Here is a 12,639-nt window from a genome sequence, read left to right as displayed (position 1 = left end):
TAATAAATTGGATGAAAAAAAAGAGCACTAATAAGCAGAGATATTGGTATAATGGTACATAGAGAAAAGCACTTACTCTTTGGTGCTTAAATAAGTGGCACAATGTACTAAAATAATTTAATAAATAAATTAAATAAAGTGTTTTTCTTGTAGACTGGTGCACGAAATCACAATCACACTTTTGCAATTCCGCACAACTAACCAGCAAGTGCACTGGGTCGTCCAAGTAATACCTTACGTGAGTAAGGGTCGATCCCACGGAGATTGTCGGCTTGAAGCAAGCTATGGTTATCTTGTAACTCTTAGTTAGGATATCAATAATTCTTAGATTTAATTGTAAAAAGTAAAAGAACATGAAATAAATACTTGTTATGCAGTAATGGAGAACAGGTTGAGGTTTTGGAGATGCTCTGTCTTCTGAATTTCTACTTTCCTACTGTCTTCTTCTTCATGCACGCAAGGTTCCTTCCATGGCAAGCTGTATAATGGTGGATCACCGTTGTCAATGGCTACCATCCATCCTCTCAGTGAAAATGGTCCAAATGCGCTGTCACCGCATGGCTAATCATCTGTCGGTTCTCACTTATGTTGGAATAGGATCCATTGATCCTTTTGTGTCTGTCACTACGCCTAGCACTCGTGAGTTTGAAGCTCGTCACAGTCATCCCTTCTCAGTAGGAGGGAGGGACGCCCCTACTACTGGTTCTATACGGGACAGGTGATCAGCTACCTGGTTCTCTGTCCCTTTTCTGTCACTTATTTCTATATCAAACTCTTGCAGAAGCAACACCCATCTTATGAGCTTGGGTTTTGAATCCTGGTTTGTGAGTAGATATTTAAGAGCAGCATAGTCAGTATACACAATAACTTTTGAACATACTAAATAGGATCTAAACTTGTCAATGACATAAACCACTACAAGCAACTATATTTCTGTGGTTGTGTAGTTTTTCTGTGCGTCATTTAGAACACGGCTGGCATAGTAAATGACGTGCAGAAGTTTGTTATGCCTCTGTCCTAATACTGCACCAATGGCATGGTCACTGGCATCACACATTAGTTCGAATGGTAATGTCCAATCTGGTACAGAAATAACTGGTGCTTTGACCAGCTTAGCTTTCAGAGTTTCAAACGCCTGCAAACACTCTGTGTCAAACATAAATTGTGTGTCAGCAGCTAGCAAATTGCTCAGAGGTTTTGCAATTTTTGAAAAATCCTTTATAAACCTCCTATAGAATCCTGCATGCCCCAGAAAGCTTCTAATTGCCTTAACATTGGTAGGTGGTGGTAATTTTTCAATTACTTCCACTTTAGCTTGATCCAGCTCTATTCCCTTGTTTGAAATTTTATGCCCAAGGACAATTCCTTCAGTCACCATAAAGTGACATTTTTCCCAGTTTAAAACTAGGTTGGTCTCTTGGCATCTTTTTAGAACAAGTGCTAAATGGTCAAGACAGGAGCTGAATGAGTCTCCAAATACTGAAAAGTCATCCATGAAGACTTCCAGAAATTTCTCTACCATATCAGAGAAGATAGAGAGCATGTACCTCTAAAAGGTTGCAGGTGCATTGCACAGACCAAAGGGCATCCTTCTGTAGGCAAATACTCCAGAAGGACATGTGAATGCTGTTTTCTCTTGGTCCTGAGGATCCACTGCAATTTGGTTGTAACCTGAATAGCCGTCCAAAAAGTAGTAATATTAATGACCTGCTAGTCTCTCTAGCATCTGGTCTATGAATGGTAAAGGAAAGTTATCCTTCCTGGTAGCTGTATTGAGCCTTCTGTAGTCAATACACAAACGTCACCCTGTAACTGTTCTTTTAGGAACCAGTTCATTCTTTTTATTATGAACCACTGTCATGCCTCCCTTCTTGGGGACAACGTGGACAGGGCTCACCCAGGGGCTATCAGAAATAGGATAAATAATCCCAGCCTCTAGTGACTTAGTGACCTCTTTCTGCACCACTTCCTTCATGGTTGGATTTAGCCGCCTCTGTGGTTGAACCCCTGGCTTAGCATCATCCTCCAATAGGATCTTGTGCATGCATCTTGCTGGGTTAATGCCCTTAAGATCACATATGGACCACCCAAGAGCTGTCTTGTGTGTCCTTAGCACTTGAATTAGTGCTTTCTCTTCCTGTGGATTTAAGGCAGAGCTTATGATCACTGGAAAGTGTCACCCTCACCCAGAAATGCATATTTCAGGGATGGTGGTAGTGGTTTGAGCTCAGGTTTAGGAGGTTTCTCCTCTTCCTGAGAAATTTTCAGAGGTTCTCCAGATCAGGCTGAACATCTTTAAAGATGTCCTCTAGCTCTGATTCAAGACTTTCAGTCATATTGATCTCTTCCACCAAAGAGTCAATAATATCAGTGCTCAGGCAGTCATTTGTTGTGTCTGGATGCTGCATAGCTTTGACAACATTTAACTTGAACTCATCCTCATTGACTCTCAGGGTCACTTCCCCTTTTTGTACATCAATAAGAGTTCGTCCAGTTGCTTGGAAAGGTCTTCCTAGAATGAGAGTTGCACTCTTGTGCTCCTCCATTTCCAACACTACAAAGTCAGTGGGAAAGGCAAACGGCCCAACCTTGACAATCATGTCCTCAATTATGGCTGATGGGTATTTAATAGAGCCATCAGCAAGTTGAAGACATATCTGGGTTGGTTTGACCTCTTCAGTCAAGCCAAGCTTTCTGATGGTGGATGCAGGTATTAGGTTGATACTTACTCCAAGGTCACATAAAGCTGTCTTGGTACAAGCACCCTCTAATGTGCATGGTATCATAAAGCTTCCTGGATCTTTAAGCTTCTCTGGTAAGCTTTTCAGAATGACTACACTGCATTCTTCAGTGAGAAACACCTTTTCAGTTTCTCTCCAATCCTTCTTATGACTTAAGATATCTTTCATGAACTTAGCATAAGAGGGTATTTGCTCAAGTGCCTCTGCAAATGGAATCTTTATCTCAAGAGTCCTGAGATAGTCTGCAAAGCAGGCAAATTATTTATCCTGTTCCGCTTGGCGGAGTTTCTGAGGATAAGGCATATTGGCTTTATATTCTTCAACCTTAGTTGCTGCAGGTTTATTCCCTACAGAGGTGGTTGGAGAAGCCTTCTTATAGGGGTTACTGTCAGCACTTGCAGGTGTCTGATCCCTCATTGGCGTTTGAACGCCAGGATTTGGTGCTGGATGGGCGTTTAACGCCAGCTTCCCACCCTTTTCTGGCATTTGAACGCCAGAACTGGGCAAGGAATGGGCGTCCAACGCCAACTTTCTCCCTTTTCTGGCGTTTGAATGCCAGAAGTGGGCATCCATTGGGCGTTTGACGCCAACTTTTCACCCTTTTCTGGCGTTTGAACGCCAGAATTATTCCTCTCTGGGCTCTTTCTGTCCTCAGAGGGATTTTGGACAGTGGTTTAGTCATCCTCTGTCAGTTGTTCCCTTCTTTTCTTTCTGCTACTTTGAGCTGAATTATTCAATGTCTTCTCGCTCCTTAGTTGAACAGCTTGGCATTCTTCTGTTATCTATTTAGATAGCTGCTGTCTTGTCTGATTCAATTGTGCTTCTTTATTCTTGTTAGCATTTCTAGTGTATTGGAGCATCTCTTTAAATTCTGCTAATTGTTTTGTTATAAGGAGCAATTGCTGATTGAGTTCAACGATCTGTTCTTGAGGATTAGGATCAGCAGTTACTGCCATAGCCTCTTTTTTTATGGAGGACTTATTGCTTGAGTACAGATGTTGATTTCTAGCAACCGTATCTATGAGTTCTTGAGCCTCTTCAATCGTCTTTCTCATGTGTATAGATCCACCAGCTGAGTAGTCTAGAGACATTTGAGCTTTTTGTGTAAGCCTATAGTAGAAGATATCTAACTGTACCCACTCTGAAAACATTTCAGAGGGGCATTTCCTTAGCATCCCTCTGTACCACTCCCATGCATTATAAAGGGATTCATGATCCTCTTGTTTAAAGCCTTGGATGTCCAGCCTTAGCTGTGTCATCCTTTTTGGAGGGTAAAATTGATTCAGGAATTTGTCTGATAACTGTCTCCATATTTTTATGCTTGCTGTGGGTTGGTTATTTAACCACCTCTTAGCTTGATCTTTTACAGCAAATGGAAACAGTAATAATCTGTAGACATCATGATCCACTTCTTTATCACGTACTGTGTCAGTAATTTGTAAGAACTGTGCCAGAAACTCAGTAGGTTCTTTCTGTGGAAGGCTGGAATACTGGCAATTTTGCTGCACCATGATAATGAGCTGAGGATTTAGCTCAAAACTGCTTGCTTTGATGGGAGGTATACAGGTGCTACTCCCATATGCAGCTGTAATGGGGTTAGCATATGACCCCAGAGTTCTTCTGGACTGTTTATTTCTACTTATGTCTATGATGGACGAAAGGGAATTGATATGAATTGTAATTAAAATAATTTTTTTATTTTATTTAATTAAAAGTAACCGAATAAAATAAAACAAAATAAATGGAAGATAAAATAAAAGTTTCGAAAATTAAAAGAAAATGAAATAAAAGCAAATTGAAAACTAAATTAATTAATTAATTAAAAAGATTTTGGAATTAGCAATTAGAAAGATATGATTGAAAATTATTTTGAAAAAGATATGATTGAGAAGATATGATGGAAATTTCTAAAAAAAAGATATGATTGAAGAAATTAAAAATATTTGATTCTTGAAAAAGATTTAAAAAGATCAATTTTTGAAATTAGAATTTTGACTTGACTAAAAAAAAGATATGATTTTGAAAATCTTTTTGACTAATTTTAATGCAAAATTTCGAAATTTATGAGTAAAATAAGGAAAAGATATTTTTTTTTATTTTTGAATTTTAATGAGGAAAGAGAAAAACAACAAAATGACACTAAACTTAGAAATTTTAGATCAAAACAAAGAGAACAAACAAGAAAACTTTGAATGTCAAGATGAATACCAAGAACAATTTGAAGATCAAGATGAACACTAAGAACAAATTTTTGAAAAATTTTTTAAGTAAATAAAAGCACAAGAGACACCAAACTTAAAATTTTTAGAAAATCAAACACAAATTTTTGAAAATTTAAAGGAAAACACAAAGAAGACACCAAGCTTAGAATTTTTAAAGATCAAGAAAGAACTAAGAACATGCAAATTCGAAAAATTGAAAGAAAATAAAAGCATGCAATTGACACTAAACTTAAAATATGAAACTAAACTCAAATAAAAGACTCAAATTTAGTGACTCTAAACCAACAAAAATAAATTATTCCTAATCTAAGCAACAAAATAAACCGTCAGTTCTCCAAACTCGAACAATCCCCGGCAACGGCGCCAAAAATTTGGTGCACGAAATCACAATCACACTTTTGCAATTCCGCACAACTAACCAGCAAGTGCACTGGGTCGTCCAAGTAATACCTTACGTGAGTAAGGGTCGATCCCACGGAGATTATCGGCTTGAAGCAAGCTATGGTTATCTTGTAACTCTTAGTTAGGATATCAATCATTCTTAGATTTAATTGTAAAAAGTAAAAGAACATGAAATAAATACTTGTTATGCAGTAATGGAGAACATGTTGAGGTTTTGGAGATGCTCTGTCTTCTAAATTTCTGCTTTCCTACTGTCTTCTTCTTCATGGACGCAAGGTTCCTTCCATGGCAAGCTGTATGTTGGTGGATCACCGTTGTCAATGGCTACCATCCGTCCTCTGAGTGAAAATGGTCCAAATGCGTTGTCACCGCACGGCTAATCATCTGTCGATTCTCACTTATGTTGGAATAGGATCCATTGATCCTTTTGCTTCTGTCACTACGTCCAGCACTCGTGAGTTTGAAGCTCGTCATAGTCATCCCTTCCCAGATCCTACTCAGAATACCACAGACAAGGTTTAGACTTTTGATGAGCGGATAATTTATACGCTTTTTGGCATTGTTTTTACATAGTTTTTAGTATGATTTAGTTAGTTTTTAGTATATTTTTATTAGTTTTTAAATAAAAATCACATTTCTGGACTTTACTATGAGTTTTTGTATTTTTCTGTGATTTCAGGTACTTTCTGGCTGAAATTGAGAGACTTGAGCAAAAATCTTATTCAGAGGCTGAAGAAGGACTGCAGATGCTGTTGGATTCTGACCTCCCTGCACTCAAAGTAGATTTTCTGGAGCTACAAGAGTCCAAATGGCGCACTCTCAATTGCATTGGAAAGTAGACATCCAGGGATTTCTAGCAATATATAATAATTCATACTTTGCCCAAGTTTAGACGATGCAAACTGGCGTTCAACGCCAGCTTCCTGCCCTATTCTGGAATTAAATGCCAGAAACAGGTTGCAAAGCAGAGTTAAACGCCAGAAATAGGTTACAACCTGGAGTTTAACTCCAAAAGAAGTCTCTACATATGAAAGCTCAATGCTCAGCCCAAGCACACACCAGGTGGGCCCCGGAAGTAGATTTCTGTATCATTTACTTATCTTTGTAAACCCTAGTAACTAGTTTAGTATAAATAGGACCTTTTACTATTGTATTAGACATCTTGGAACACATTATGTAACTTTTACGTTCTGAGACCTCCATGGGAGGCTGGCCACTCGGCCATGTCTACCCTATTTTCACTTATGTATTTTCAACGGTAGAGTTTCTACACACCATAGATTAAGGTGTGGAGCTCTGCTGTTCCTCATGAATTAATGCAAAGTACTATTGATTTTCTATTAAATTCAAGCCTATTGTTTCTCTAAGATATTCATTCGCACACAAGAACATGATGAATGTGATGATTATGTGACGCTCATCACCATTCTCACTTATGAACGCGTGCCTGACAACCACTTCCATTCTACATGCAAACAAGCTTGAATGTGTATCTCTTAGCCTCCTGATCGTGAGATCAGAGTCTTCGTGGTATAGGCTAGAATTATTGGCGGCCATTCTTGAGATCCGGAAAGTCTAAACCTTGTCTGTGGTATTTTGAGTAGGATCTGGGAAGGGATGGCTGTGACGAGCTTCAAACTCGCGAGTGTTGGGCGTAGTGACAGACGCAAAAGGATTACTGAATCCTATTCCAGTATGATCGAGAATCGACAGATGATTAGCCGTGCGGTGACAGCGCATTTTGGACCATTTTTACTGAGAGGACGGGAAGTAGCCATTGACAACGGTGATGCGCTACATAAAGCTTGCCATGGAAAGGAGTAGGAATGATTGGATGAAGACAGCAGGAAAGCAGAGATTCAGAAGGAACAAAAGCATCTCTATACGCTTATATGAAATTCTCACCAATTAATTACATAAGTATCTCTATCCTGTTTTATATTTTAATTATATTTTAATTATCAAATATCCATAACTATATGAATCTGCCTGACTGAGATTTGCAAGATGACCATAGCTTTCTTCAAGCCGATAATCTCCGTGGGATCGACCCTTACTCACGTAAGGTTTATTACTTGGACGACCCAGTGCACTTGCTGGTTAGTTGTGCGAGATTGTGAAGAAGAACTAAGATTATGAACGTGCGTATTAAGTTTTTAGCGCCGTTACCAAGGAATGAACGATCACGATTTCGCATACCAACTTTCAGGATCTCAGGAATGGCCGCCAATAATTCTAGCCTATACCACGAAGGTTCTAATCTTATATTAGAAACCCAAGAGATATGCACTCAAGCTATTGCAGATAGAACGGAGGTGGTTGTCAGGCATGCGTTCATAGGTGAGAATAATGATGAGTGTCACATATCATCACATTCATCAAGTTGAAGTGCGAGTGAATATCTTAGAATGGAAACAAGCGTGATAGAATGGAAAACAGTAGTAATTGCATTAATTCATCGAGACACAGCAGAGCTCTTCACCCCCACCCATGGGGTTTAGAGACTCATGCCATCAGAAATACAACATAAAACGTGTAAAGTGTCATGAGGTATGTAAATACAATAGCAAAAGGTCCTATTTATAGAAAACTAGTAGCCTAGGGTTTACAGAAATGTGTAAACGATGCAGAATCCACTTCTGGGCCCACTTGGTATGTGCTTGGGCTGAGCATTGAAGTTTTCATGTGTAGAGACTTTTCTTGGAGTTAAATGCCAGCTTTTGTGCCAGTTTGGGCGTTTAACTAAATCTTTTATGCCAGTTCTGGCGTTTTGACGCCAGAATTTTTTTTGCTGACTTGAAACGCTAGTTTGGGCCATCAAATCTCGAGTAAAGTATGGACTATTATATATTGCTGGAAAGCCCAGGATGTCTACTTTTAAACGCGATTGAGAGCGCGCCAATTGGGCTTCTGTAGCTCCAGAAAATCCACTTCGAGTGCAGGGAGGTCAGAATCCAACAGCATCTGCAGTCCTTTTTCAGCCTCTGAATCAGATTTTTGCTCAGGTCCCTCAATTTCAGCCAGAAAATACCTGAAATCACAGAAAAATAGAAAAACTCATAGTAAAGTCCAAAATTGTGATTTTTATTTAAAAACTAATAAAAATATAATAAAAACTAACTAAAACATACTAAAAACTACCTAAAAACAATGTCAAAAAGCGTATAAATTATCCGCTCATCATAGACCCTTTGTTAAAATTATTTATATGAATAATTTATATTAGAAAATTAAAGAAGTTAAATTTTGAAGAAGCAATTTTAGGATATTTATTATTTAGCTAAAATTAATATCTCATTATCAGATTAGGCACAGGCAAGTCTGTTCAAAGATAAAGGCACAGGCAACACAACGTAGTTGTGATAATCATTAGGCACCTACGTACATGAACTTAAGTATATCACTATGAGCATAAGATGATATCAAATTAGTCTATAAGAGTAGTAAAAGATTTGAAATGTTGAACATGGATACCTTTAGCCTCTCGACTTCCACTGTTAATTCATCAATCTTTGCAGTGTCTTCAACAATAACCTCCTTTTCTTAGATAACCGGAGTTGCTTCAACGGTAACCTTCTTTACATTCTAATGCTCCTTGACAAGCAGAGCAGTGGTTTCATTAAGTATACCCTGCATCTCCTGTAATGAATTCTGTAGTTTCGATATCTCTTGTGCTTTGGACTCTTCGAGGTTGATCTGCAGAATTCAACATAGTTTTCTTCCAGAGTTACAGTATGCATGATTAGGTAAAGATATCAAAATAACAAAGTCCACCAACTTATATCTAACTGCAAAACAGATAACACTCTGACCTGTAAACTTTTTTCTAGTTGGAGACGCCAGTTGAGTTCCTCCACCGTTTCTTAAAGTTTGTCCTTTGCTTCTTGAAGTGAACCAGTTTCCCTTACAGCCTAATCATGCAAATCAAAAGATATGTCAACTTAGAGTACGGGAAAAAAAAGATAAGAAGCTTAACTATTTCATTTTTAGCCATTAAAAAAACCACTAATAAGAGAAACTAAAAGATCAGGGAGCAAAGAAATGATGCTTGACATTTAGATAATGCCCATAGGGATTTGATATTCCTTTTTGTTGTTCACTACAAGCTTTATTTTGCATCTATCACATGTTTCATGTACAACATACGAACATAGTTAGAGAAACATACCATCTTCAGTTTCCTGAGTTCACCCGATCCTTATTATTTTATTTCAGTTCACTCAAATAAAACCCAAAAATTACAGACTAAACATATCACTAGAATAAGGAAGAACTAACAAAACAGAACATCTCCCTTTTCATAATTAGATAAGAATGAAACATTAAACCAAATAAAACCCAAAAACTGGAAACTTTGAACAATTAAATCAAACCATCAACACCAATAAACAAGAATTAAACAAAACCAAAACCCTAACCGTGAATGCTTAAAGTATCGAAACCCTAACCATCAATACCACGGCGCTACAAATGCTGAACGTGGCTGACAGTCGGCACTGACGGGTGGCGAGGAGGAGGGTTGAGAATTGGAAGCGAAGGTGCGACGAGTGAAGAAGAGGGAGATGGCAGCATGACAACTTCAGAGAGGGAGACACAATGCGACGGGTGTTGAGCCATGGAGGGACACAGAAGGGGTGCCGACGCAGGGTTATTGGGAGCGAGAGTGACAGCGCCAGCGAAGAACGACCACTGCTCCTGCGTGAGAAGGATGGAGGATGAGAAGAGCGCTGTAGTCGGGACTCGCGAAGGTGCCATGAGAGCGACGACGAGTCCACCACCGCTGCTGGCATCCTGCGTGTTTACGTGAGAAGGATGGAGAAGGATACTCGAATGAAGAAAATGACGGAGAGAGGGAGGCACTGCTGCTCTGCGTGAAATAGGGTTAGGAGGATGGTCGAATGGGGAATAAGGGTTCCTTTGAAGCATGCCAAAAAATCAGTAGAAATTAAATTTTTTTTTGAACGTTTTGACCACGCTTTTGAAGCGTGCTAAAAAAGTTACAAGTAACGGCCACGCTTTTATAACGTCACCATAACAAAACCTTGTTGCCACGCTTTAAAAGCGTGCCTGTTTTCCTCTATGGCTACGCTTTTTAACCGTGGCAAAAAAAAGCGTGACCAAATCTCGTATCAATTGCTACTCTCATAAAAGCGTGGCCGTAGACTCTTTTCGCCACGCTTTTTAAGCATAGCAAGAAAAAAGTGGCCAAATCGCTAATCCATCACCACCCTCGCAAAAGTATGGCCATTGACCACTTTTGGCCACGCTTAAAGTGTGGCAAGAAAAAAGTGTGGCCATAGGCATTTTTTCTTGTAGTGGTCGTGCATCCTCAACTCCAGTTATTCTCAATCATAAACATGATCATAATCACAATCATACAACACCCACACTAGTGTTTATCCATACAACACCCACACTGGTGTTTTTCCACGGGGGCGAGCTCATCTAGAACTTTCACAGTGTCCGGCCACACTTACGACATAGGTTCAGCAGAGTATCGAGTCTCAACCTAGAGCACGTGGTGGCTAGTCACTGCTTTCATCCAGGAAAACTCGTATCTCAGATAATCATTTCACATTCATTCATAACATTCCATAATCATTCATCATGACCATATCGTCTTTTATACATCAGATGATTGCACAGTTTATACATCACTCATCATAACCCGGGGCAAGTGGGGCGAAACCACAACCATTGCAGCCACCCGGAGAGCCTCTATACTAACCAACCTGGAGCAAGTGGGGCACAACCACAACCCTTGCATCTACCCAGGAGGTACGTTCTCATATGCCCAGGAGGAACCAAGGAAGGGATCCTAACCTCCCACCATCTCGCTGGGGGCGATTTTACAATACTAGGAGGAACAAGGAAGGGGATCCTCACCTTCCTTCATCTCTCTGAGGTCGCACTTCTGAGAAAGAGAGCTCAAGATAAAACAATCATTCAAAGCCATATTTTCATTTCTAGCCATAAATCAATATTTATCATAGCCATCCAGCTCATGACATAACCCATAACCAGCATATAATCATTATCAAATACAGCCCTTTGGCTCACAGCATACAACGCACTTCCATCATCACCCTCAGCAACTCATACAGTCATCATTAATCATAATTCATCATTAATTATCCCCTTACTTCGTCCAAAAGTTACCACATCTCCTAGCCTCTTCCCATCGCTAGGCATACTATAAGTATTTAGGACATAAAGGATGAGAATGGAGACTTAGAAGTTTGAAATTTGGCTTGAAAACTCAAAATCAGCTTTGGAGTGAAAACAGGGTCACGCGTGTGGGTCGGCCATGCGCACGCGTGAAAAGCAGAAAAGTTATAGTGACGCGTGCGCGTCGTCCATGCGCACGCATGGGAAGCAGAAAGGTAGCGCGACGCGTGCGCGTTAGTGATGCGTACGCGTGGTTGCGTTTTGTGCTCCTCGCACAAAACCAGCACAATACCAGCGCAACTCTCTGAAATTTCTACTGGGCATTTGCATCAATACATCGAAGCGTATGTGTCGGCCAGGCACACCTGTGAGATGGTAAAAATCATGAGTGACGCGTGCGCATCGGTCATGCGTGCGCGTCAGAGTACGTTTTACCAAAAATTTTACTAAGTTAAAAAGCTACAGGATTACATTTTCAAACCCCAACCTTCCGACACACATAACTCCTTTTACAAAATTTTTTTTCAACCATTTCTAAACCGTTGGAAAGTTCGTTAAATAAACTTTCATAAAAATCCAATTTTGAAGAATTCCAAACTCTGTGGACGAGTTACGGACTGCCAAACTTGGTAAAAAATTAGTTTTTACCCCAAAAATAGAAATCACCAATTTTTCTAATGTTCACAAGCCAAATTCATTTCCACTCATCCAAATAACCACAACCTAACCACATTCACATAATTAAACTCAACCAAACTAAACCTACCTCTATACAATTTCACCCAAAACTATCAAATTCCACACCTCAATTCCTCAAACCTTATTATTCAATAACCAAACCAATTATTCACACATTCAATATCTAAAATCCATCCAATCTCTTATATCATCACACAATACACATATCAACTTACCTTCCTTACCTCTTTCCGGCCTCCGGCCCAAAATTCACGGCCTTCGGCCCAAATTCACAATTTAAATGCATGTTCCACAAACCAATATTCATTATTCAATTCATCAAATTCTCAACACACCAAACATAAAAATTAACACAATTCTCAACTCAATCATCAATTCTCTTTACATACTAACTATACATATTAGTA

The sequence above is a fragment of the Arachis ipaensis genome, chromosome B4 (genome assembly GCF_059453495.1).
Source record: "Arachis ipaensis isolate K30076 ecotype BB chromosome B4, ASM5945349v1, whole genome shotgun sequence".
Taxonomy (NCBI): domain Eukaryota; kingdom Viridiplantae; phylum Streptophyta; class Magnoliopsida; order Fabales; family Fabaceae; genus Arachis; species Arachis ipaensis.
This window is presented reverse-complemented; position numbering follows the sequence as displayed.